This window comes from Pelophylax lessonae (genome assembly GCF_965119305.1).
Source record: "Pelophylax lessonae genome assembly, chromosome: 5".
Classification (NCBI taxonomy): domain Eukaryota; kingdom Metazoa; phylum Chordata; class Amphibia; order Anura; family Ranidae; genus Pelophylax; species Pelophylax lessonae.
The window spans coordinates 347,396,457-347,421,522 of NC_138772.1; the positions used below are offsets into that span (position 1 = coordinate 347,396,457).

The window sequence follows — 25,066 nt, forward strand, 5'->3', positions numbered from 1 at the left end:
ACAAGCATCAGGCATTTTTTGTGCAAAAACGCTGCTGGCTTCTAGGAGAGTTAAACGTTCTGTGTGCATGAGGCCTAAATATAAATACTATACTAATACTAAAATATAAATGGTTATAGTATACTTCACATGTGTGCATTAGATAAAGAACTGTTATAGTCCAAAAACAAATGTGGGCCTTAAAGACTATTGTCAAAGATAATTTTTCAGTTGGAAGTGAACTTGAACTTAAACAGCTAAGATTTGCTATTTTATTCAGAACATCCATATATTTCAATACAAAACACAGCAATCAAATACTTAATTTGGGTAATATCCATTGTCACAAACAAATTCCTGATCTTAGGTTAATGGGCACATAGATAACGGAACTCCTGCTTTCTTGGCTGTGCATACACCTACTGTCAAACTGTAAAAACAAAAAAACGACTAATTGCACTAGCGTCAAAGGTAACCTACAATAATGAGTCCAATGACCAAAGTTCAATGAAATGTCCAGCCTTTAAAAAGGCAATGAAGTAATCACCCGAGTCTTGCAGCTGGTAACTGTAAAACGTAACAAACAAAGGAGCGTGCACTGACTCTGGTGCAATAAATCTTTAATAAAGAGCTAAAAACCAAACAATATTGCACTCACAAACTTGATACTTGTGACAGGCAAATCTAAATATAAATCGCTCCCCCAGACCTATGTGACCCCGCCATGCTTTTGGGTGCTTCCACTGTCTCAGTTGATAAGTAATTCTGGGCTGATGGTAAAAGGGATCCGTTTGGAGCAGCCATGCTGTACGCTATACAAAATGAGGGTGCAGTGCCTCAAAAGTGAAATGTAAAGCATAGAAAATAAAAAAAAAACAAACAATGAATTAAAGTCCAAACAATTGAGCTGAAATACCAGTAGAGTGTCCAATATTGTAACAAATGTAAAGCAATGTCACGAGTGCTGATAAAGCAATTCTTTTTAGGAGTGCTTCAGTGATCTCCCATCACCAACACACGAATTGCAAACTCACCAAAGGGAGTAGCTGCCATCACAGCTGCATAAATGCCAAAAAAACATGATGATCAAACAAGGAACATTGCAGCGTAGGGATTCCAAGGACTTCTCCTTTAGGAAGCCTCCAACGCTGTATGCTGACACCCCGCTCCTGAACTAACCGGCACTATGCCTGGCATCTCCAAAGACTAGATAACCGACAGGCTTTTTTAGCTCTTTATTAAAGGTTTATTGCACCGGAGTCAGTGCGCTGTATTTTGTTTGTGATACAGCTGTTGTTATAAGCTCTTTTGTTGGTTATACACCCTGCTACTGGAAACTTACAGCATTACAGCCGTCTCCGTGAAAAGAAGAGAGTAGACTGAGGAAATGGTTCCTACCACCCACAACAGACTGATGACATCATACTTCTTTTATTCTTTCATAAAGTCACATGACTGGAGCCAATAATTTTTTGACATAAAAAAGTGCAGTGTTGTGTTGTTTTTTTATTTATTTTTTTTTTTAGTTAAATTATGCTTTTGTAGCATTTTGTGATGTTTTGGGAATCTATGCACATGGAAAAGTTATTTATATGTCCACTTTAAACCACTCGCCAACTGCCTAACCGTAAATGTACGTGATGATTTTACAGTAAATACAGTTAAATGGCTGCAGATAAAGGCCAAAATCCGGTATCTTTTTTTTTTTTTTTTTTTTTCTTCAGGCTGTTGACTTTCTGATAAAAGTGATCCCAGCAGTAGATTCGTCATGAGATCAGGTTTATACGTGGCAGGAGAGGTGCCTCCAACCCCCTGCTGCTTCCCGGTCATTTCAGAGCTTACTGGAGCCATTGGTAAGCCCGGAACTGATCTGGTGCGACCGATGGCTAGGTAGAAAGTTGAGTGGGGGCAAGATAGCCCCTGCTCAGCTCTATGCCCTTGGAGGCCCTGAGTGACATCTGACATCATTTCCTGTTCTTGGGCAGACAGAATATATTTATATAGATTTTTTTTATTATTAAAGCGGAGTTCCGGCCTCAAACAACTTTTCACCATCCGCTTGCTGTTTTTTACCTGAAAAAGAATTGGATAATTAAATTTTTTTTTTATTTACTTTGTTTTTAAAGAAAATATACTTACCTTCCTTCCTCTTCCTCCCCCTGCTACCGCGGCCCGTGCAGTCTCTTCCTGCTTGCATTGACTCCTGGGAGATGAACGTCATCGCTCCCAGGAGTCAATACGCCTGCACCGGCTCTGCTTGTCACTTCCAGTGCAGGCGTGTCATTCCCTGCTAAACAGCTTCTGGGCATGCCCAGACGCTGTGCAGGGATGACATGCCTGGATCGTAAGTGACAAGCAGGGCCGGTGCAGGGCATTCTGGGACTCCAACGTCACCAAAGAGGACGCTCCGGCTTCAGCTGCCCACACCTGAGATGGCAGCGCTGGACAAGACATTTTCAAGGTAAGTTTTAATTCTAAAAGGTAAGTGAAACAGGGGACCGGTCAGAGGCTATCGTTGCTGAAATGCACTGTCCACGGGGTATTTTTATCTAAAAAAAAATGTTTTTCAGGGTAGAACTCCGCTTTAAGGCAAAATGTCTTTTCATTTTGCTTTTAACCGCTTCCCGTCCGCGCTACAGCCTATATGCGGCTGCAGCGCGGACTTGAATTTTCGGGAGGCCGTTTTTAAACGGCCTCCCAGTGACACGCCCCCCGCGCGCTCCCACGAGCGCACATCGGGGAGAATCTGTGTCGGCCGTGTCCCTTGGACACGGCCGATCACAGATCGTGGTGAATGGCCAATCACAGCGGCCATTCACCACGTGATCAAGCCGTCCAATGAGAGATGATCTCATATGTATATGAGATCATCTCTCATCGCCGGCGCTCCTTCCTCACACAGACACTGCAGTGTGAGGAAGGAGGGGGAGCCGACAGCCGCTGGGGACACAGAGAAATGTAATCAGGGCACTGATAACCAGTGCCCTGATTACTAAAGGTAAAAAAACCATACACATTGCCCCCCCCATCAGTGCCCACAGTGCCCGCATCAATGCCCACAATCAGTGCCCATAGTGCTGCCAGTCAGTGCCCATCAGTGCCTGCTCATCTGTGCCAACCGCCAGTGCCCATCAGTGCCGCCTATCAGTGCCCAGCAGTGCCACCTCTCAGTGCCCAGCAGTGCCGCCTATCAGTGCCGCCTATCAGTGCTCATCAGTGCGGCATATTAGTGCCACCTCATCAGTGCCCATAAGTGCCACCTCATCAGTACCCATAAGTGCCACCTCATCAGTGCCCATAAGTGCCACCTCATCAGTGCCCATCAGTGCAGCCTATCAGTGCCGCCTCATCAGCGCACATCAGTGAGGGAGAAAAATTTATTTTCAAAATTTACTCGCAGAAAATAAGAAAAACTTTTTTTTTTTCAAAAATTTTTTTTCTTTTTTTTTTTGTAAAAAATAAAAAACCCAGAGGTGATTACATACCACCAAAAGAAAGCTCTATTTGTGTGAAAAAAAATGATAAAAATTTCATATGGGTACAGTGTAGCATGACCGCGCAATTGTCATTCAAAGTGTGCGAGCACTGAAAGCTGAAAATTGGCCTGGATGGGAAGGGTGTTTAAGTGCACAGTAGGCAAGTGGTTAAAGGTAAATTACAGATCTGGGGTATTTTTGATTTGCTTGCATTCTTTGTAATAGGAATAAAAGTTATCAAAATACAAAAAAAATACAGGGACAATGTTGAAAAAAAAAAATGAAAGCGCCCTATCTCTCTGAACATGCGCACAGAAGCGTACAAATAAGTAAATTGCGCCTGTATATGTAAAGGTGTTCAATTACACATGTGAGGTATCACTGTGATCATTCAAGAGCAATTATTCTAGTGCAAGACCTCCTCTACACAGGTAACCTGTAAACATTTTTAAAATGTCGCATATGGAGAGTTTTAAGTATCGTAGTTTGTCACCATTCCATGAGCATGCGCAATTTTAAAATGTGACATGTTGGGTAAAAAATTGGGCTGACTTTACTGTTTTTTATTTTTTTTAATTCAATAAAGTGTATTTAAGAAAACAAAATAGCCTTTGAAAGACCGCTGCACCAATACAGTATGACATAAAATATTGCAATGACCGCCATTTTATTCTCTAGGGTCTCTGCTAAAAAAAAGTGTGTGTGTATATTTAGATATATCTATATATAATGTTTGGGAGTGCCAAGTCATTTTCCTGCAAAAAAATACTGATTTTTACTTGTAAACAACAAATATCAGAAAAACGCCTGGTCTTAAAGTGGCTAAAAAGCCCCTATTAATTTCTGTGTTTAATTATACTTGTATTGTTTGAGTGCTCCCAAATTGTATTCTGATCTTCTGAACAGTGAAAACATAATGTGGGAATACAGTAAGCATCCAAATGCATATGTTCTTAGCTGATAGATGTAATAATGTCTGACTGGTATTGGTTTTGTTTAAGGGTTGACCCCACTCTTCACTTTCATCCTTAAAATCTAGTAAGTCTGCATTCACACTTGTGAATGCATCCGGTCTGTGATTATATGTGAAAACCCCAGCGGATATTGTTCTGAGTAAGATATCTACCTTCTAATTGTCCTTGTACATCCTTTAATGCTTAGTGGCTCTGTGACCTACACTCAAAAAAGTACAAGCTTCCAGGCTCCCATAGGCTTTAATAAGTGTACCTGTAATCTTGCAACACAGGCATCTGTGTACATTTGTTGCATTGTGTGACATATCAGGAAATGGTTTCAAAATACTTTTTCAAAGTCTAGATATAATAGACTCTTTAGGGAATATAAAATTCAGTTCAAAGATGATTTTCACGTTTTCTGTCACTTCAAATAGTTTGTTTGGAACAAGCTGGTCCAGATTAACTATTTCCTTCACTAAGTGCTGCAATGCCTCTAAGCACTGTGTAAACTGCACCTTTAACTAAATACAGTACACAGTGCTGGGTTTCGGCTGTGAGACAAACTTTCCATCTCACACCCAAAACCAATGCAGAGTCGGTCTGAGCAGCGCTCAGCCATTTATAGGCAGCTTTGTGTTCTCTGAATGAGTCAGAGACAGAGTTGTATAAAGTACTCGAAACCCATACTTGAGTAAAAGTACAAGTGCTCGATCAAAAAGTGACTTGAGTAGAAGTGGAAGTGCTCAATCAAAAAGTGACTTGAGTAGAAGTACTAAAGTATTCAACATTTTTTGTACTTAAGTATTGCAAGTAGTTTTTTTTTTTTACATTTTGCTACTCAAGTACTGAAAGTAGAAGTACCAGTAGTTTTGAAAAAATAATTGCTACTCAAGTACTGAAAGTAAAAGTACAAGTACTGTGTTATATAGTTATTAAAGAAAGAAGTCAAAAGTTTGAACATCATATTGTTTTTTTATTATTTCAAATGCAGCTTTTATTTATACATACAGTAGCATTTAATTTTCGTATGCGCTGATAATACACATGTTTTGAGCTTCATGAAACCCGCCATCTACTGTTCTGGCAGTGGTAATTTTTATAATTGTAACGAGTAACTATGCAGCACAAAAAAAAATATTTGAGTAGAAGTATTGAAATCATTGAAAAAATGTAGTGAAGTAAAAGTGGAAGTAGGAGAAAAAGTACCGCCTTTCGGTACTTAAGTACAGTAGTGAAGTAGTTCTACTTAGTTACTATACATCTCTGGTCAGAGAGTGTGATGCCATCAGCCCACCCGTCCGACTCCCGTCAGACCAAGTTTGCATTGTTTGGGGTGTTAGACGAGAAGTCTGTCGCACAGCTGAAACCCAGCACTATGTAGCTGAAACAAGTTTATAAAGTGTTTTTAATGCCTGATACACACGATGAGATTATCGGACAAATAATTGGTCTTTTTTTTTTTTTTTGGCATGCTAGTCTCATATCAAAAATAAAGTGTGTACTAAAGTTATTAAAATTTTCGTACAACAGAATAAAAATGTGGAAGTGATGTAATGTGCTGTAGTGTATTTGTATTGTATTTTCGAATGAAAACTGTACTGATTAAACGCGAAAATCATGCGATTTAGTATTGTACAAGAAAAATAATCAAATAATTTTGCATGAATTGTCATGATTGGCTCTCGAAAGCTGTGTATTAAGGTTCAGATTATCATATGATCCATTTTAAAAGCGGGATTTTTTGTACAATCTTCTGATGGTGTGTGCAGGCCATAAGTCGATGCAGCAGTTATTGAAGGAAATAGTGTGGTTGGAACAGCTTGGTCCAAACAATCTAAAGTGACATGGAACATGGAAATCAGTTCTAGATGGCTACTAGTCTTAAAGATCTTGTTAATAAAATTGAATGGTATTATACATACAGACCAAACAACCTATTGTGTCTGCAATGTTTTTTAAAGGTTAGTCATGCATAAGAATAATATAATCGAATCCTCTGGCATTTTCATCTTCACATAACTTGCACATTCACTGTTGAGTATTTGTCAGGCAATCTCCCCTTATCCTCTATAGGTTTTTGATCTAAGCCCAGTCTGTAGGAAACACGCGAATGTTGCACATTTTTAAACCCTCTAGATCTCTTGCAGGATGATCCCTGTCTCCCGTGGCTTTCTGCAGCAATCATTTCTCCTAGTTTCCTGCAAGTATATTTGTTACATCTACAGCTAACAGAAATCAAAATGAGCAATACAGAATATATGTTTAAGCTGCTTTTATATAAAAGCTGTCAAATGAGAAATGTCTGAAATGATGATCCAGTGAACTTCCTTCATGCTATAACTGCATTTTTTCCACTTTGTTCTCTTCAGTATAATTAACTGCTTCTGGAGGATTAGATCCTTCAAAGTGTGCACAGTCTGTGGGTTCCAGGGCATATAGTAAACGAGGAAGAAGGCAAAAAAAAAAAATTTGTGCTAATTTAATATTTTTCAATCAACCAAATGTCAAATCCATCATTATCTTTTATCTGTCATTCACAGTCTAATTCTTTTCTGCTTTTTTTTTTATTATCCTTTTCTTGAAGCAGGTCTAGTTCATGCTAATAGTTCATTTTATATTCATGTCCCCCTCAAGATAGCAACTAATAGCAGTCCTCTGAGTAGCTTGAATGTACAGACAACAGCATTTTTCTTTCTCTGCATCAGACAATTTTATGTCTCTGAGGGCAGACCAGCAGAGTTGCTTGTGGATTGTCTTCATGCAGATATAGTATCTGTCTGGTGATATGAAAGATGCTACAAGCAATGAGATATGTAATAAACCAACAGCACATCCATTTCTTATTTACATATTAAAACAAAGTACACTGCTTTAAGCTTTAATATGCTCATATAATATATTGATTCCCCTATTTTTTTTTCTCTGGATTTTATGAGATAACAAGGTCTGGCTTACAAACAGAGAAACTATAATCCCTCTGGGTATTTTTTTTTCCTTTGTGGTTCCCTCTCTCCTTGAACCAACAAAGGTGTGAGGCTGTTCCTAATCTTTTCATTAACTTTATGATGGAGCAGTCTGCATATTTTTTGCAGTATGATTAAAATCAAAGCCTGTACATGGGAATACTATACCTTCAAATATGTGTCGCTCATTTGTTAATTGATATTTATAGATTCTACCAAAATCTAGGCATGACCTTTATTGTCAAGGAGCAAGATGAGAACTTGGAGTATTAAAAATTTGATACGTTCTCAGGTGTCAAAACTCATCCATATTAAGATTTAAGTTAGTAATGTACCTTAAAGAGGAAGTAAACCCTCCTCAGGAAGTTGTACCTATAGGTAAGCCTATGATAAGGCTTACCTATAGGTACTGTAAATATCCCCTAAACATGTACCGTTTAGGAGATATTTACCTTTAATGCAGCCAGTGACGTCACTGGCGCATGCGCTCTGAAGGAACGGCTGATCGTGCCGTTCCTTCAGAGCCCCGTGCCGTGACCGTCGGCTCCCGCGCGCGTGCGCGGGAGTAACGTCACCGCGGCTCCGGCCAATCAGATGACCGGATGCCGCGATCCCGGAAGACGAGCGACATGTCATGTCGCCCGTCATACAGGTAAGAGAGCGGCACGGCGGGGGCTCGTTCTAAGGTAAGTATTTCATAATGAGCTAGTATGCGATGCATACTAGCTCATTATGTCTTTCTCTTGCAGGTTGTAAAAAAAAAAAAAAAAATTTTAAACAAGTTTACAACCTCTTTAAAGTGACACTAAATTTAAAAAGAAAAAAAATCTACTTGCATGTATTTTTAACTTTAGGAAGTACCTTCTATTGGTCCCAGACTCCCCCAAATCTCTAAATTCCTTTGGTTTTGCTGCTGTGTTCTGAGTTCTGTTGAGGGTGGCTATGTTTGTTCTCCATGGTACCACTGTATGTAGGAAGGTTGCCACTCTGTCTTGTTCACTACCGAGATAGACTAGGGATTATGGGATCTGTTGTGTGTGCACTGCCTGTTCCAAACAAATGGAAGTGGGATGGGAAATTAGAGGTTTTGTATTTTTGGAAAATTAGAATATTATTTAGTGCCGCTCTAACCCAAGAGTAATTTGAGTTTGTAAATCTGTTGAAGAACTCAAAAATGCATATTAGAAGTAGAGTTTGTTATCATGACTCCTCAGAGTGCCAAAGCTGTCACCAGTTGAGGTGATCAGTAGTAATTTCAGTAAATAAATATTTTTAATATACAAATGTGAAAGTGATACCTTGCAAAAAGTGTGTGTATAGCTTGTAATTCCATATACATAGGACATTGAAAAGACTGGGGCACCTCTGGGCACTCATTAAAATGCAAAGTAGCAACACACAACATGCCACACCACACAAGAAGTTTAGCTAAAATATACATGTAATTTTTAAGCAGTAGAAAAGAAATAATAAATGCACTTTTTTATTGCAGGTAAATAAATGTGCATTTATTATTTTTTTTCTTATGGAGCCTGTAAATGTTTACACCAGCGAACAGCAGATTGCTGGTGCTATGCTGGTCTCCTTCAGATCTGTCCGTATATCCGATTCTTAGATGTGGTGGCTGCATTAGTATTGATTCTTTTAGTTTTTTTTTTTGTACTTTTATTTTTATCTGTTTATGGTCAGTAAGTCTGTTGATCTTCCACTCCCAATGCATACATCCTAAGACAGGAAAGTGTCTTAGTGGGAGTATCACCAGGGAAAATAAAGGGGGAAAAGCTTAAAAAAAAAAAAAAAAGAAAACAAATGCAGTCACCTTATTTAACAACTTTAATTTAATAACAGGTACTTTCCCCTTTTTCCTATCCAGGCAAATTTTCAGATTTCAGCACTGTCAAATGGCAACACTGCATCCAAACTACATTTTTATCATTTTTTTTTTTTGCCAAATACTGCTTTATTTTGCATAAATTTAATCACCACTGTTTTTTTTTTTTTTTTTTATTTACTGCTATAGGAAAAAAATACAGATAATTAAAAAAAAAAAACATATTTTCCTTAATTTATGTTATAATATTTCCAAATAAATAAATCCTTTCTTTATACATTTAGTTCAAAATGTATTCTGATACTTTTTTTTGGTAAAAATAACGCAAATCATTCTATTTTTAGTCCATGTGAAAGGTAGTCTATAAACTATGGTATATACACTGTATATTTGAAAAATGATCAGTCCTGGTGCACTGAAAACCTAATTTTCTGAGGCTTTAAAATGCCACGACAGTGCATATACTTCCAAATAACCTCTTTTTGGAAAGAAGACACCCAGGGTATTTAATAGGAGGGATGGTGATTTTTTTGAAATTTTTGTTTTTTTGTCACAATATTTTGAAAAATGTAGTTAAATAAAATGTTTTTTTTTTTCAAAAAAATATTTTTTTAAATACTGTCCCCAGAGCAGTACATTGTCACCATATGACTGGTGTGGCGGTGATCAGGGACACTAACTGGTGAAAGTATGTAAAACGAAAACTTTTTTACTTTTCCTATTTTTTCTTTTTACATACAGTGACCAGAGCAGTACAGTGTCACCATAGTAACAATGTCCTGCTCTAGAGAGGGTAGTTAGGATTTTTTTTTAAATTATGATTGCTTATTACATTGATGATCACTGTTATAAGCAATCATTTTTTTTACAAACTTTTTATTGAAAAAAAGTAAAAATAGTATACAAGAACAAACACATTTCCACAAATATGACATAGAGATACAAAACCGTACAGTAAGATTGTAATAAGGTGATTTTATATAAACTGAATTGTACAATGGAACTGTCAAAGAAACTGGATCACTAAATAAGAGTTGTCCAAATTGCAAACCAATCATAAGTTAATGAGGCACATTATAGTATATAAATGGACAAAGGATGTGCATCATATAAAGACTTTTTATAGCAAACTAAAAGAAAACAACATTGAAACTCAAAAATAAAATTCAGTCCGCAAAAAAAAGAAAAAAAAAATGTAGTCATTACACGAGGACCAAATGTCATGGAGCCCATAGTAGTTCAAATTCAATTCAAATCAACTCAATCTGAGTGGCGGTAAAGGAACCATGGGTCCCATTTTGCATCAAAAGAAGATTTGGAATCATGTAATTTTTTTACATCAACATACTTTGGTCAGTACGTGAAATGACTTCCTCCCATAGAGGAGAGCGGGGCTCGGACGGGTCTGACCCAGCACAGTTGAGCGCCTGCTCAGTGAGGATCGGCGGATTGATCCCCCCACTGAGCAAAGCGGAGTCCGCCGGGCGGAAAGCCTGTGTGAAAGGACCCTTAGAGGTTAACAAACAGCTGCACTCTGACGCAGCTCTATCAACAAAGTTTAATCATCTAGACAGAACACACTGCAGACCACCTTACTTTAAGCTCCATGCATGCTGGGCTTAAACTCCAGTTCCCCTGGCAGAAAAAAATGCTCATATAGAGCATTTTGGTTTACAAAGTTTAGACGAGTTTAGCAGAGTTTTGTGTTTTTTTTTTTTTTTTTTTTCTGCCAGAAAGCTCCAATCAGAAATGCAAACCAGAAGGGTTTTTTTCCCACCTCTAAACATTGAGCTCAGAATATGCCTGTAGTTGTCCTAATGTGCATGGACACATAGGATGACATTGAGCTGCTTCTACTGGCAGAACACAAAACTCCTGTAGAAGCAGTGATTTTTATGCCAGTGTGCATGGAGCTTTAAAGTGTTTGTCCTTTATGAGCTTTAGGATAAAGCCTGTTAGGGTGAAACATAGAGTGGGGAGGTCCTTGGCAGGGACAGGGCTGCAGAGTGTGTTCTGTCCTGATGAATAAAGTTTGTTGATAGAAATGACTTCACTGGAGTTCAGCTGCTTGTTATCCTCACAGCAGCGAATCAAAGTCGTTGGAAAAAAGTGGAGTTTTAAAAATTCAGGGTATAGTTATAAAAGGTCAGTCGCTACTTTGCCTTTTTTTCAATTTTGGCAATATTGATTTTGCTTTATAAAGCTGTTCTGGGCAATTTTTAAATGTTTTTCCCTGTATTTCAACAAGGGATCAAATAATGCAACAAAATGCAAATTTTGCCAGTTGGTAAGGTCTTCTCTTCTAAGGTTTTTAATCCGTAGTTTAAACCCTCTTAAACCTAAAATGACATTATATTCGGTGAAGGAGCTTTTCTCCAGGTGGCTTACCTGTTTTTTTGTTTGTTTTTTCATCGACTTTTGTTTATCTGTCTGACAGTTTTTGTTTTTATACTTCACCTCTGCCTTTTATTATTTTTTTCTAATTGGCAAACAAACTGCATTAAAATTAGCAGTAAAAAAGGCAAAGCACATGAAAAATAATTAAGTGACCTTTAAAAAAAAAAAAAAAAAGCCCCCCCCCATCATTTGTCTTGACAGTTATTCAAACCATGTATGGGCAGGCTGATTGTGCCAAGTTGATTGATTGGTCAGCTTTGGCACAACCAGCCTGCAGGATCTTACATGCAATTATTGCCAGCGGCTGGTATAGCTGCTAGCAATAACCGATAGCTAAACCCTGCGGGGAAGGCTACCCCTCCCCGGGAGAATACAATGATTTGGCACACTGTGTTGATGGGGAATTGAGCGAATTTCTTTCCTGCAACCATGTGTAACCACTGTTTATGGACGGCTTCAAGCCCCCTCAATTGTCGTGACTGTCCTAAATGACTTATTTTTCTACTTTGCTCAACCCTTCGTAAATGTCCTTCGCAGTGGGCTCTGTACACTTTTTCATGGATTGAATTCATACCATTGTCTATCAAGCATGTCATCATACAAGGGAATCAGAGGGGACCCAAAGCAGCCACTAAACGGACACACGCTCAGGAGTTATCAGAGCAGATTGGCAGGGCACTGCAGAAATTTTCTGCTATTTCTATGCTTATTAGCTTTTAGCAGTGTAAGGCTTTTTAACACATTTTCTTCTGTTTGGTGCCAGAAGTGATAGTTTTTTTGTGGAACAAAAGTAATGAATGTTACAGGAAAGATTATAATATGCAATTAGGCTTCAACAGTGCAGACATAGATGATGATGTTGTTGTAATGTGGAGAGATAATGAAACTGCACACACATTATTAAACTATAACTTTTCATCATTTTTTTTCTTCACAATTTGACAAGGATCTAATGCATCACATTGGAAGGCAAAATCAGATCAAATTTGCTTAAATAAAATCTCTTTAACCTTGGATGCTGTGAGGAGGCGTGTGGGCAATGTGAAATTAGAAAAAAAAACCACAGGAACCAATAGCTGCTTTCCATAATCCTTTGATAAACCTGTGTGTTGATTACACTGATCCAGAGAATATTGCAGCAGAAACAAAAAGGAAGATCCATTAAATATGTTTTCACCAGTTTAGTGCTACTTTCTAGCCTGGCTGACCAAGTAGAGTAACTTCCAAGCACTTGTATTTGTACCCAGTTATCCTATGGATCTAATAGTATTTCAGTCAGCTGCAGTTTTTCGTGCAGACATGGAAGCCCCTGGTGACTGATTACTGATCTTAACACCAAATTTCACAAAACGGAGATTTGCTACAATAGTTACCAAAAGGGAAAATGTATGGAAGCCAAACACCCATTCGGATGGGTGTACTTCTAATCTATGAGAACACCAGCACTAGTATGTGTGTAACAGATCTTGAGCAAAAAGCAAAGGGTTGGGGGTTCTGGCAGGCGTTTATATCTGTCTTGAATTGCATCCTAATTGGAGAGAGAGACTCTCACTTTTTGTAATGGTAACCCTAGTCGCTAGGTTAAAAATGTAGGTTAAATGCAAAATGTTATGGTTGTCACAGGAACAGGATATAGAGAGGCTATTTTTCAGTTGGTAAAACTGTTCCAGTGTTGTAGGCAGGATTTCCACAAATTTTCCATCACTCGGATCTTGAACAGATGTTCTAACCCATCTACACTGTATTTTAGACAAAAAAGGGAAAAAAAATATATATATGATATATACCAGTATATATAAACACACACTATATTGTCAAAAGTTTTGGGGCGCCTGCCTTTACATGAACTTTAATAGCATCCCAGTCTTCGTACATTGGGTTCAATATTGAGTTGGCCCACCCTATAACAGCTTCAACTTTTCTGGGAAGGCTGTCCACAAAGTTTAAGAGTGTGTCTATGGGAATGCTTGACCATTCTTCCAGAAGCGCATTTGTGAGGTCAGGCACTGATGTTGGATATGAGAGTCTGGCTCACATTCTCTGCTCTATATCATCCCAAAGGTGTTCTATCGGGTTGCAGGCCAGTCAAGTTCCTCTACCCCAAACTCGCTCATCCATGTCTTTATGGACCTTGCTTTGTGTACTGGTGTTCAGTCATGTTGGAACAAAAGCCACCCTCAAACTGTTAACACAAATTTGGGAGCATAAAATTGTCCAAAATGTCTTGGTATGCTGAAGCCTTGAGAGTTCCCTTCACTAGAACTAAGGGGCAAAGTTCAACCCCTGAAAAACAACCCCACACCATAATTCTCCCTCCACCAAATGATTTGGACCAGAATCTTGACCTCAACCCGATAGAACACCTTTGGGATAGATTAAAGCAGAGACTGCGGGTCAGGCCTTCTTTTCCAACTTTAGTGCCTTACCTCACAACTGCACTTCTGGAAGAATGATCAAACATTCCCAAAGACACAATCCTAAACCTTGTGACAGTCTTCCCAGAAGAGCTGCAAAGAGTGGGCAAACTCCATATTGAACACTATGGACTAAGACTGGAATGCTTTTATAGGCGTGTCAGATTCCCAGTCCTCAGCTGACAAATGCTGTGTAAAATGTGTGGTTTAGGGGGGATATGGAAGAGCAAGGGATGCAGATGAACAGTTACAACTTATGTAAGTGGATTTTTTTATCTCTGTGTATCACCTGAGGCTTATCACAGTGGATATATATATATGTAGCAATAATTCCAGGCATTGGACCTGATGTGGGTCTGCCATGGTTCCTGTTAACACCAACAGCACATTTAAGCTGATTGCCCAATTGTGAGATCTGAGACAATGAACAGTCGGCATCTTTGGTTGTTTTTGTTTATTTTATATGGGGATGGGAGAAGGGAATGAGTGGGGTACTCCTCCAGCTCAACTAGGCACAAATTGGGACACTTGAAGAAAAATGTCTTTAAGCACTGGCTTGACGCTGGGGGAATGCCGACCAACGCCTGCCAGCGTTTGTAAATACTAACACTGGCACCCCCTTAACTATAATCCTGCACCGGCTAGCTAGCTCTTGGATCCCTCTGACCTTTTCGGGAGTGGTCCCCTCTGACTAGGCAGACCTCCAGGGGCAGTTTGCAGTACTCACGACTCGGAATGCTTTCCTCAAACTCGACCCCAATCAGCTCCACTGGTCCTTAGCACACTGGATCCTCTCCTGCAGCTCAGCTCAGCCCTCTGTCCCCTCAGGCAAGCCGCCTGGAACACCCAATTCCTATTGACAGGAGGAGAGACAGCCGTCACCTCTCTCCTGCTTCCCGCCAAAGACTCTGCATCATGTGCTTCCCTCAAACTTATACCCCCTCCCAGAATGCTGTGCGGCATAATCTGCCCTCCTGGGATAGATACAAGCCTGGGTGTGCCATTGGCCGGGTTTCCTTCACTGTCCGATGAGACCCCTCATTGGGACACAGTGGGGAGACTCCCCAGTCTCAACAGCCACACCTGGGAACCATGATAACCTAGCTGAACCAAACCTTAGCTCTGCTGATAAGCAGACAAGGCCCACTATATTTTACCTAGCACCTACCTTGGAGAGTGCTACATATGTAAGGTTTTACAACCACTTTAGCTCTTCAGGGAAAAGTCTGGTAAAGAGTTAGTTACCCCAAAACTTCATATTCCTGGTATGTGCCTGCTGTACCATGTACTTGTATGCAAAAGTATCCTGTTCTATTTGAATGCTGCCTTTATGTGAAATCCCTGGTGTTCCTGCCTTGTCCCTCTGCTTTCCTATTAAAAACTGACCACACTAAGTAGAAGAAAACATTGTGGTCAGTTTTCTAGCTATGCTGGGAACTCAGTGTGCTCTCCAATGATCAGACTAGTCTTGACACGCCCCTGCTGCACAGCCATTCACTGGGAAGCTCAGTAGTGTGCTGCTGCTTCTTCCCCCCCCCCCCCCAGCTCTTATGCAACTGAGATAAAAGTAGGTATACGGTGGCGCAAGCAAATAGCATTACACTAAAAGGTAGTCCGTGGGGTAGCCATGTAGGCTATCCTAATAGTCTTTGTTGTGGGACAAGGAACAGTCCATAGACTCAGGGCCAGCCTAGTGGGGAGCGGAAGCAATCTCCAAACATGCAAGATACAAAGAGAGGAAAGACTGTAGCATTTAATGAGCAAGGTACGTGAATGTAGGTGAAAAGGGTTCTTCTGGCATCCATGTACGGTATGGGGCCACCTCTGATGATCCTCTCTGTCCTTCCGGTTCCTGTCCCGCAGGAAGTGGAGTAGTGTGACTGAAGTTAGACTGAGGCTAGGACCGCAGGATGGAACGCAGGGTGAGCTGCACTTGCCGTCCAAGGATCTTCTGGCCTGATGGAATACCAGCGCGCGCTCCTTTTTCAAGTTATGCAACTGAGAACAGAGGGAATGTGCTCACATATAAAAAAAGGGGGGGCGGAGAAAGGTATTTATAATGTATTTTTATATCTATAAAAAAAATGTTTTGCCTTTCATTTTTATTTCAAACTGAATGGGTTATTTTACACGGTGATTGCTTACAATCACGTTAACTTACTGGAATATTGTTTATATTATACATAGTACTGACTTTAACATATTTCATTCATTCAACCTTTTAATTGGCATTGTTTTTTTTTTTTTTTTTTTTTGAGGGGGTGTTTTTTTTTATTTTGTGCATAAATATTTATTTAATCCCATCTGCGGCTGATGCATACTGTAGCACCCGTTTTTGTACAGTGGACAATAGACTCACTGATCAATCTTCTTGGTGCTGTGAGCTAAATTCAACAATCACAGCTGTGCTTTACCATGTAAGGCCCATTGGGAGGAGCAACTATTGATATTGGCTCTGACTTTAGAGTGGTGTCTTTTGAACTTGGAGCCTCATTTTGCTTTGGTAATGATCGTAACAGCAGCCAAAGCACTAGCTTCTCTTCTACTTCCAGAGGCTTTGGGTTCTAATAACAAATCAGAGTTCAAAGTTAGAGCACAGCTCCATGTGAACTACCAGGCTTGGTTTCTTGTGTTTTTTTTCTAGTACAGAATAAATTCCAAGAAAACCAAAGGCTGAAATAGCTATTTTTAGGTGTTATTTTACCACATTTTTAAATTATATACTTCCTTGAATACATTTTACCATGTTTTTTAAAGGAAACTTTTTTTTTTTTGTGATCACTGTTTTACATAATTTCTTATTATTTGTTTAATATTCATTTACACATCACAGGGCATCATGTATTACATCATGCTTTGTTTTGTTTACTGCCTCTGTAGAATGAATAAGCTGTTGTGGTCTCGTATATACAGGGAAAGCATCAGGGAATGCATGCTTCCTCTGAGTCTTTATGCCATGGGTGCTCAACCTGTGGCTCTCTAGCTGTTGCGGAACTACAAGTCCCATCATGCCTGTACCTTTGCGAGTCATGCATGCGGTTTGCAATGTCTGATGGGACTTGTAGTTATGCCATAGCTGGAGAGCCACAGGTTGAACTCCCATGCTTTATGCTGTGTGCATGTTCTTTGACCCCCCCCCCCCCGCTTTTCTGATATAATCTTACAAAATAGTAAATCAGCCACTATAAAAGTTGGAACGGTAGCCTAGAACACGAACTTTGGTGTATTTTCATAGTTTATAGTATTTATAAGCTGAATTTAATTATAACCTGATTAAACATTATACCACGTTCATTTAAAAAAAAAAAGTTCTTTCGTTCATTGACAGACACAGCTTCTGATCTTCATAACCATTGGGTTATACTGCCCCCTGCAGGAGTAGGACACCAGACAGAAAAAGAATCTGACTACGCCTGTAGCCAATGCCAGGGCTCTCTGCTATAGGTACTCCCATTTTTTTCCTGCTTTGTCAGGAGTAAGGACCTAGTTCCTTGCTGGCATCTCTGGTCCTGGCACATTTTTTCTTTTTAGAAAGACATTTTTTTCTCCTGGATTTTTCCTGTGAGATCTACAATCAACTCCCGGACAGGGCAATGGGCTGGATAATCTAGATCCAGTGGTCACCCCAGTCTGGCCAGTGCACGCGCAGACCTCAGCTCCGCTCTAGGTCAGCCGCGACATAGCTCGCATGGATGAGGGCTGCCTGTGATTTAAAGGCCTCGCGAGGTCCCATACGAGTGGGTCTCGGCCAGAGTCGCAGTGTTCCTCCTGGCCGACAGCCCCTCATTTCTAAGGAGGGGTTCTTTCTGGAGCGGTGCCCACCCAGTTCCTGGTATGGTGATTAGCTGCCGCCTCGCTCCCCCTGGAGGGTTTTGGGGTGGATGTGGACCCCTCCCTGAGACAGTTGGACCCTCAGGTTCCTCTTCTTCCTGTCAGGCACCCCTCTTTCATCTGTACCCCATCCTACCTTCTCCACTTTTGCTGGGGCTGTTTGGGTGGTCTGGTCCACCTCCTGGGGGGGCAGGGCGCTATACTGGGGGTTAGGGGGGTGCGTGACCGGCGACTAGACGACCAGCTGTGTGGGGGGGTTGTTTTGCCTCATGATGCTGCGCAGGGCCGCCATTTTGTTGTAGCCTGTGTGTTCCTATGCATGGCAGCCATGTTTGTGTAGTCCGGCCATTTTGTGGTTGTTTGCCATCGAAATTAGTGGCAGCCATGGCAGTGGACCCCTGTGGTCGCCAATTTCGGCGGTGGGAGCCCCTACTCATCCCCTGATCTCCTTGCTGCAGGTACCTGTTTCTGCTGGGTGGTAAGTCTGGTGGGGTTCTATCCCCCTCTGCTGAGGATCGCTTGGTACTTTGTGCCTGGTGACCTGGTGGTGCTGCCAGCGCGTTGGGGGTTGTCCCTTGAAGTTTTACACCTTTTTTGTTGGGTCCCCCTGGTGACTCATGGAGTCTTTGGAGCACATCTCCCCACCTGAGGCTGAAGGGCCCTCCGGGTCCCAACCATCCACTGATGCACTGATGGCGGTCCTGGAGTCCTCTGTGTCCCGGGTGGAGGTGGCTTTTGGGCGTCAGGCTAGCAAAAAGCACCCCCCGCCTTCCCCTCCACTACCTTTCTCATCCGTTCCTGAATCTGATTCGGCCCACACGGACGTGGGTCACCCTGCTGGGTCTGCAATCACGCGCCTGGAATCCTCCGATAGTGAGGTTTATTTCTCCACATCTGGAACCGCGCACGAAAAGGCGCTGGTGGATGCACTGATTGTATCTGTGCTTGAGACCATAAAGATGGAGGACGCAGTTGTGATGGAGGCGCAGGTTTACTTTGGCACTCACAAGCCATCCAGAGCAGCAAAGGGGTTTTCTATCCCCACCTATTTTGACAAAATATCCGCTAAAAAGTGGGACAACCAAAGTGTCTCCTTGGGGTTCCTAAGCGATTTCCCAGGCGTTACCCCAATGAGGAGTCCCTTATTAAGAAGTTTACTGTTCCACCGGTTTCCAGATTGAACAAGGCTTCCATGATTCTGGTTGCAGTGTCCCACGGGGAAGAAGAGTACCTTTCTTCCGCAGGCTACTAAGAGCAAGGAACCTCGTCTTGGACATGGGCCGTCCTCCTCGGCTCATGGGCCGTCCTCCTCGGCTCATCCCTCACGGTCGACTGACAAGGGCTCGAAGCCTTTCTGGGTTCGGGACTCATGGACTTCCCTGGTACAAGACAAGTGGGTCCACAAATTCATTTGGTCCGGCTACAAGATTGAGTTTCACTCTTGTCCCACGGCAAGGTTCTTTACTTCCAACTTGCGCCTGTCCCCGGACCGCTTTCGGGGTCTGTTTGGGGCAGTACAGGACCTGTTCAAGGGGTGATTGTCCCAGTTCCGACTAAGAAACATTTTCAAGGTTTCTACTTAAACCTGTTTACAGTTCTGAGGAAGGAAGGCAAGGTGCGTCCAATCCTGGACCTCAAAGTGCTGAACTGCTTTGTGCGTGTACAGAAGTTCAGAATGGAGTCCATTCTCACGGTGGTGGCATTCCTGCATCAGTGGTGGCATTTTCTTACCTCTATCTACATCAAGGAAGTTCCTTTTAATAACTTAAGTGGTACAAGGTAGAGCACTGGCTAGTGAACAAGCACATAGCAGTCGTGTGAAACGCGTCTACTGTCCTATCCTGCTGTACCTTGTACCACTTATGTTAATAAAGGAACTTATCTTCATTGGATTTCATGGTGGTGTGCGACCGCTTACTTCCTTCATGCTTCTGGTGGCGAGCCGAGGTTCAGCACCCACCTTGAATTGTGGACTTTGACTAACCTGAGCAGTGTTATCTCTCTCCATTTTACCTTCACATTCCGACATGTGCTGGTCACCAGCGCTTCCTTCGCTTTGCCATAAAAGAGGAGCGTGGGAGAGGAGCATTATCAGTTTGTGGCATTGCACTGGTGCTAGCTTTTGTTGCGCCAACGGAAGATTGCAGTACTGGGCTACTTGGACGATCTCCTTCTGCGAGCGGAGTCTCCTACTCCTCTGGTGGAAAACCTGGAGATCACCATATGAACTCTGTGGCAGTTTGGCTGGAACCTGAATTTTCAGAAGTCTGCTCTGGTTCCGTCCACAAAGCTGGACTATCTGGGTCTGACTCTGGACTCGGCCTTAGCCAGAGTGCTCCTTCCTCTGGACAAACTCCAGAAATTGCAGGCTGCAATTTGTCTCCTGCTGTCCAGCAGATGGTCATCCCTTGCCTGCGGGTGCTGGGCCTGATGGTGTCAACCTTTTGAGGCGGTTCCATTTGCATAGTTCCATACAAGGTCCCTGCAAGGGAGATTCTAGCTGAAAAAGAGGACCTGTCATGGCTCATTCTTTCACAAGGGATGTTGTTCATCCCTTGTAATAGCAATCAAGTTTTTACATAAAAAAAAATAAAGAAAGGTGTAAAGAAAAAAAGTGTGTATAAAATAAAAAGAATGGAAAGTGCCCTGTCCCACCATGCTTACGCACAAATGCGAATGCATACGTTACTCCCGCACACATAAGTAAACGGTGATTGCACCACACATGTGAGGTATTGTCGTGAACGTCAGAGCGAGAGCAATAATTCTAGAACCAGACCACCTGTGCCACTCTAAACTGGTAACCTGTAAATGCAGTTAAAGTATTGCCTATGGAGAATTTTAGGCACCGTAGTTTGCCACCATTCCATGGGCAGACACAATTTTAAAGTGTGACATGTTAGGTATTTATTTACTCGTTATAACATCTTTCACATTATACCAAAATATTGGGCTAACTTTACTTTTTTTTTTTTTTTTCATGTGTTTTTTTCCCCAAAAAAAAAAAATTGTGTTTGAAAAACCGCTGCACAAATAAACTGTGACATAAAAAGCACACAATTTTTAGGGTCTCTGCTGAAAAAAATATATATAATGTTGGGGGGTTCTAAGTAATTTTCTAGCAAACAAAAGTAGATTTTTACATGTAGGAGCGAAGTGCCAGAAAAGGCTTGAGAAGGGGGTGGTTAAATTGGTTGTCATTAACTACTTGGAGAGGGGAATAGTGGTGAAGTGCCCCTTTTATATTGCTGTATCATTGTGTCAGTGTTTCCTAACAGAGAAGATGCTTTGCGTTTTTAATCTGCTGGCACTGGCTATGTTGAAGGATGTCGGCTCCAAAAGTATGTAGGCATTGTCAGGTGAGAGATCACGCCACTAAGCAGTGCCTGAAAGTTGCCTGTGTGTCACCATGTGCCCAGGATCAAAACACTCACTGAGCTGATATAAATAAATACTGGGTAGAGAAGAGTTATAGTAGACCCTTCTGGTGATGCTTATGTCAGGAAGAAAAGTAGCAGTTGGAAAAGTTTTCTAACCTTCCTTGATTGATCCCCCTCAGACAAGTCAGCCAATTATTATGAACAGGACACAAAATAATCACTTGATCCAGGCACAAAAATGATAGATCAAGCATCTCATGTGTATGCAACAAATCTTGATAGTCCTACACTGCTATAATGAAAACTCCCCTTTTTTATGTGTCGTCCAAGCACAATATCAACTCAAAAAAATAACAAATCTAGTGCAGCACTCTCTCTTAGGGTTAATACAAAAATACATCAATGCATCCACACACAAGTGTCAAATAATTATCGCCAAATAAATGTGCAAAATACAACCAATTAAAATAAAATTAGAAAATATATCCGATAGTAAAAATCTAAACATATCCATGGTTATGACATTTGTCATTAAATGTCTCAGTGATTAGAAAAATAGTTAGTCTCTTAATTTAACACAATCAGTGCAATGTGCCACCAAGTCCACTCTTTTCACATACACCAATAACACAGAAATCTGTGCACACAATACCAGTTTTCTGACACCTGTGCCCATCAGATGCACGCTCATCTATTTAGTTGGACCTCTAAAATAATAGAAGGTCATAACAGCAGTTTTTATTTTGCTGGTATGACCTTGTGGTATATCTAAATAGGTGAGAGCAAATCTAATGGGCACAGGTGTCCGAAAACTGGGATTGTGTGCACAGAAATTATTTACATATGTGGAAAGAGTGGACTTAGTGGCACATCATCATCTTTTGAATTTTACTATCTGATATATTTTCACATTTTGTTTGTGGTTTTTGGTGCCTCAAGTCAAATATGGGATTTTATGGGCAGGAGTATAGGAGAATAAGCAAAAGTAGTATAGTATACAAAATTTATTGCGATTTAGCAATATATATACAACAATTAAATGGTGACTTTAATGGGTAAAGTCCCATTGTGCAGTGAAGAGGAAGAAATAAAGTGTGTTTTGCATGTGGCAATAAGTGACTTAAAAGTGGGTTGTATGTGGTCTTGCTCTGCTGTTCCTCATGTCAGAAGACTGGGATGAGTGCAGAGGAGGTGCCAGATCGGTGATCCGACATGTTTCGGCCTAAATTGGCCTTTATCAAGGATATTTCACCGATTCTACAGATAATCAAAAGAAGGGGGTATCAAGTTGGGCAATATTGTATTGAAAACATACATAATATAGTTTACACATGTGTGGGTCCCACTGCACAATGGGACTTTACCCATTAAAGTCACCATTTAATTGTTGTATATATATTGCTAAATCGCAATAAATTTTGTATACTATACTACTTTTGCTTATTCTCCTATACTCCTGCCCATAAAATCCCATATTTGACTTGAGGCACCAAAAACCACAAACAATTTTGTCGGGATGGTGGCAGAAACGATTACAATCTTCCAATGTAAGATCCAAAAAACTTATCTCTTCAACTAATACCCCGGATGGATAACACATCCACGTCCTCTCGGATCTCTGGAAATATTACCTACTCGTAGACATTTCTATTACTTGGTAGCTGAGCAGCATAGCACCAACCTACTACTTCCAGGCAAAAACAGCCCTCACTGTGGAATCACCACAGGTTAAGAAAGGCTCTTGTTTGCCCGCTTTCAACCAATACCTTTCTCTCAAGAAGAAAGGATGACTGAAGAGGAAGAAAAGAATGTGGGAGACCTGATCGGTGATGAGTGGGAGACACTTATGTCTGGTATTCAAACCAGCTTTAGGGTCAAAGAACAAACCGAATCAGATATTCTAGCGTTATTTAGAACCCTCCAAAAACACCTAGAGAGAAAATCTTCACTACATTGGCACATTAAAACCTTCGAACGCTATATCAGCGAGAAAATTAATCCTGTAGGCCTCAGAATTCAAATTTTTCCTACTATGGAAAATATTACCGCCCAACTAAAGAAGGAATGGGAAAACCAACTCAACGAATGTTCGCGCAACCTGATGATTCTTCTACAAGAAGAATATCTAAGACAAATAAAATCCTTGGATCTTGACATCAAAAAGACCTACGAACAACTGGCCCCCCTTAAAAAGGCTGAATTATATAGCGAACAAGAAAAGAAACTCAAACTACATATAGAAGAATATGGCAAAGATATCCTTCGCAAAAAAGAAAGGAAGTACTGGCGCGATAAAAACGCCTTCGCACAAGGCAGGGCCTATAAATGGTCCAATCAACGCCCCAATCGCAGAACTCAATACGGTAGATCTACAGACAGAACAGGACAACCATACTACTCTTCGGATTCCTCCTCATACAACTCTGGTACAGAACACTATAAAAACAGAAGACGAGAACCCACCAAACCACATGAACCTCAACCGAGACCAGACGAGGAAAATACTAAAGAAACAGGACCCCAAGAAACAACCCTGATTCAGGAAGAACAAGCATCACAGTCTGGGAACCTACACCCACCTCTTAAACACCATGATATCTTCACGAGATCTAAAGTGGACCCCAAACAACAACAACAGGGGGTTTTTTTAGGGAAAACAACCCCAAAACCTCCAAAAAAACATCAAACGGAGAAGAAACAGGAACTAGAAAAACGGTCATAAATTTATCACCTCATATTTTGACAGAAGATCAAAAAGAGGTACTATCACTTGGCCTTTCTTTTTGCCCGAACACCAGTATAGACAGATTCGAAACTATTAAAGACGTAAATCTATTTGCTAGGAACTTATTACTAAAAACCTTTTATCAAAAACAATCTTCACAACCACAAACCACACCAACACTCACTGCGGCAGAGTTCAGAGCCATCCGCGACCTCAATTTACTACTTCAGGAAAGTGATTTAGATGACTGGGACGATCCAACCGAATCAGACAAAGAATCTGATGGCGACGACCAGGAAACCACCCCTGACCAACCGCCCTTCAAAAAGAAATCCAACAAATTCCCATCTCTTAACATCAATCCGGCTATCGCACTATTTGTGCGACAAACCTCGCAAGATATTGAAGCAATCAAAGAGAAAAGACACGTATCTAATTTAACGAAAAAACAAAAACAAGCCCTTCAGGAACTCAGAGATAACGATGACATCGTTATCAAGCCTTCAGATAAAGGAGGGAATGTGGTTGTCATGTGCAAAGAAAAATACAAAAAAATGTGCTATACTATACTTTCCAACACAAAATGCTACAAAAAGATTTCTCCCATAATGACAAAAGCATATGATCAAACCTTTTACTCTAAAGTAGACAACGCATTCAAGGAAGGCACCATATCTCAAACCCTGTGGGAATACATAAGGACACCACATCCCAAAACACCTACATTATACGCGTTACCTAAATTACATAAAAACATGGAAGAACCACCAGGAAGACCAATCATCTCCGGCAACGGAAGCATCTCAGAGTCTATGAGCAAAGTAATTGATAGGTACTTACGTCCTCATGTCAAAGAACTACCCTCATACACACAAGATACCCTCCACCTTCTCAAAATACTTAATGATATCACCATACCAGAAGACACATACCTGATTACCATCGACGTCGAATCTTTATACAACAATATACCCCACACCAAAGGGCTACAAATAATTGAGAAGACACTCCGATGCCACAGTGAACGGGACCAAAAGTTCAACAACTTCATCACTGATATGTTACAATTTATACTCAATCACAACGTCTTCACCTTTGGCGGCAATTATTACAT

At 40.9% G+C, this 25,066-nt stretch overlaps 1 protein-coding gene across 1 annotated transcript in view; it reads left to right on the top strand.

The window, feature by feature from the left end:
- The window catches only part of CDKAL1 (CDKAL1 threonylcarbamoyladenosine tRNA methylthiotransferase), a 1,263,425-nt gene that overhangs the window by 890,259 nt on the left and 348,100 nt on the right, over nucleotides 1–25,066 (top strand). The window lies entirely within an intron of this gene.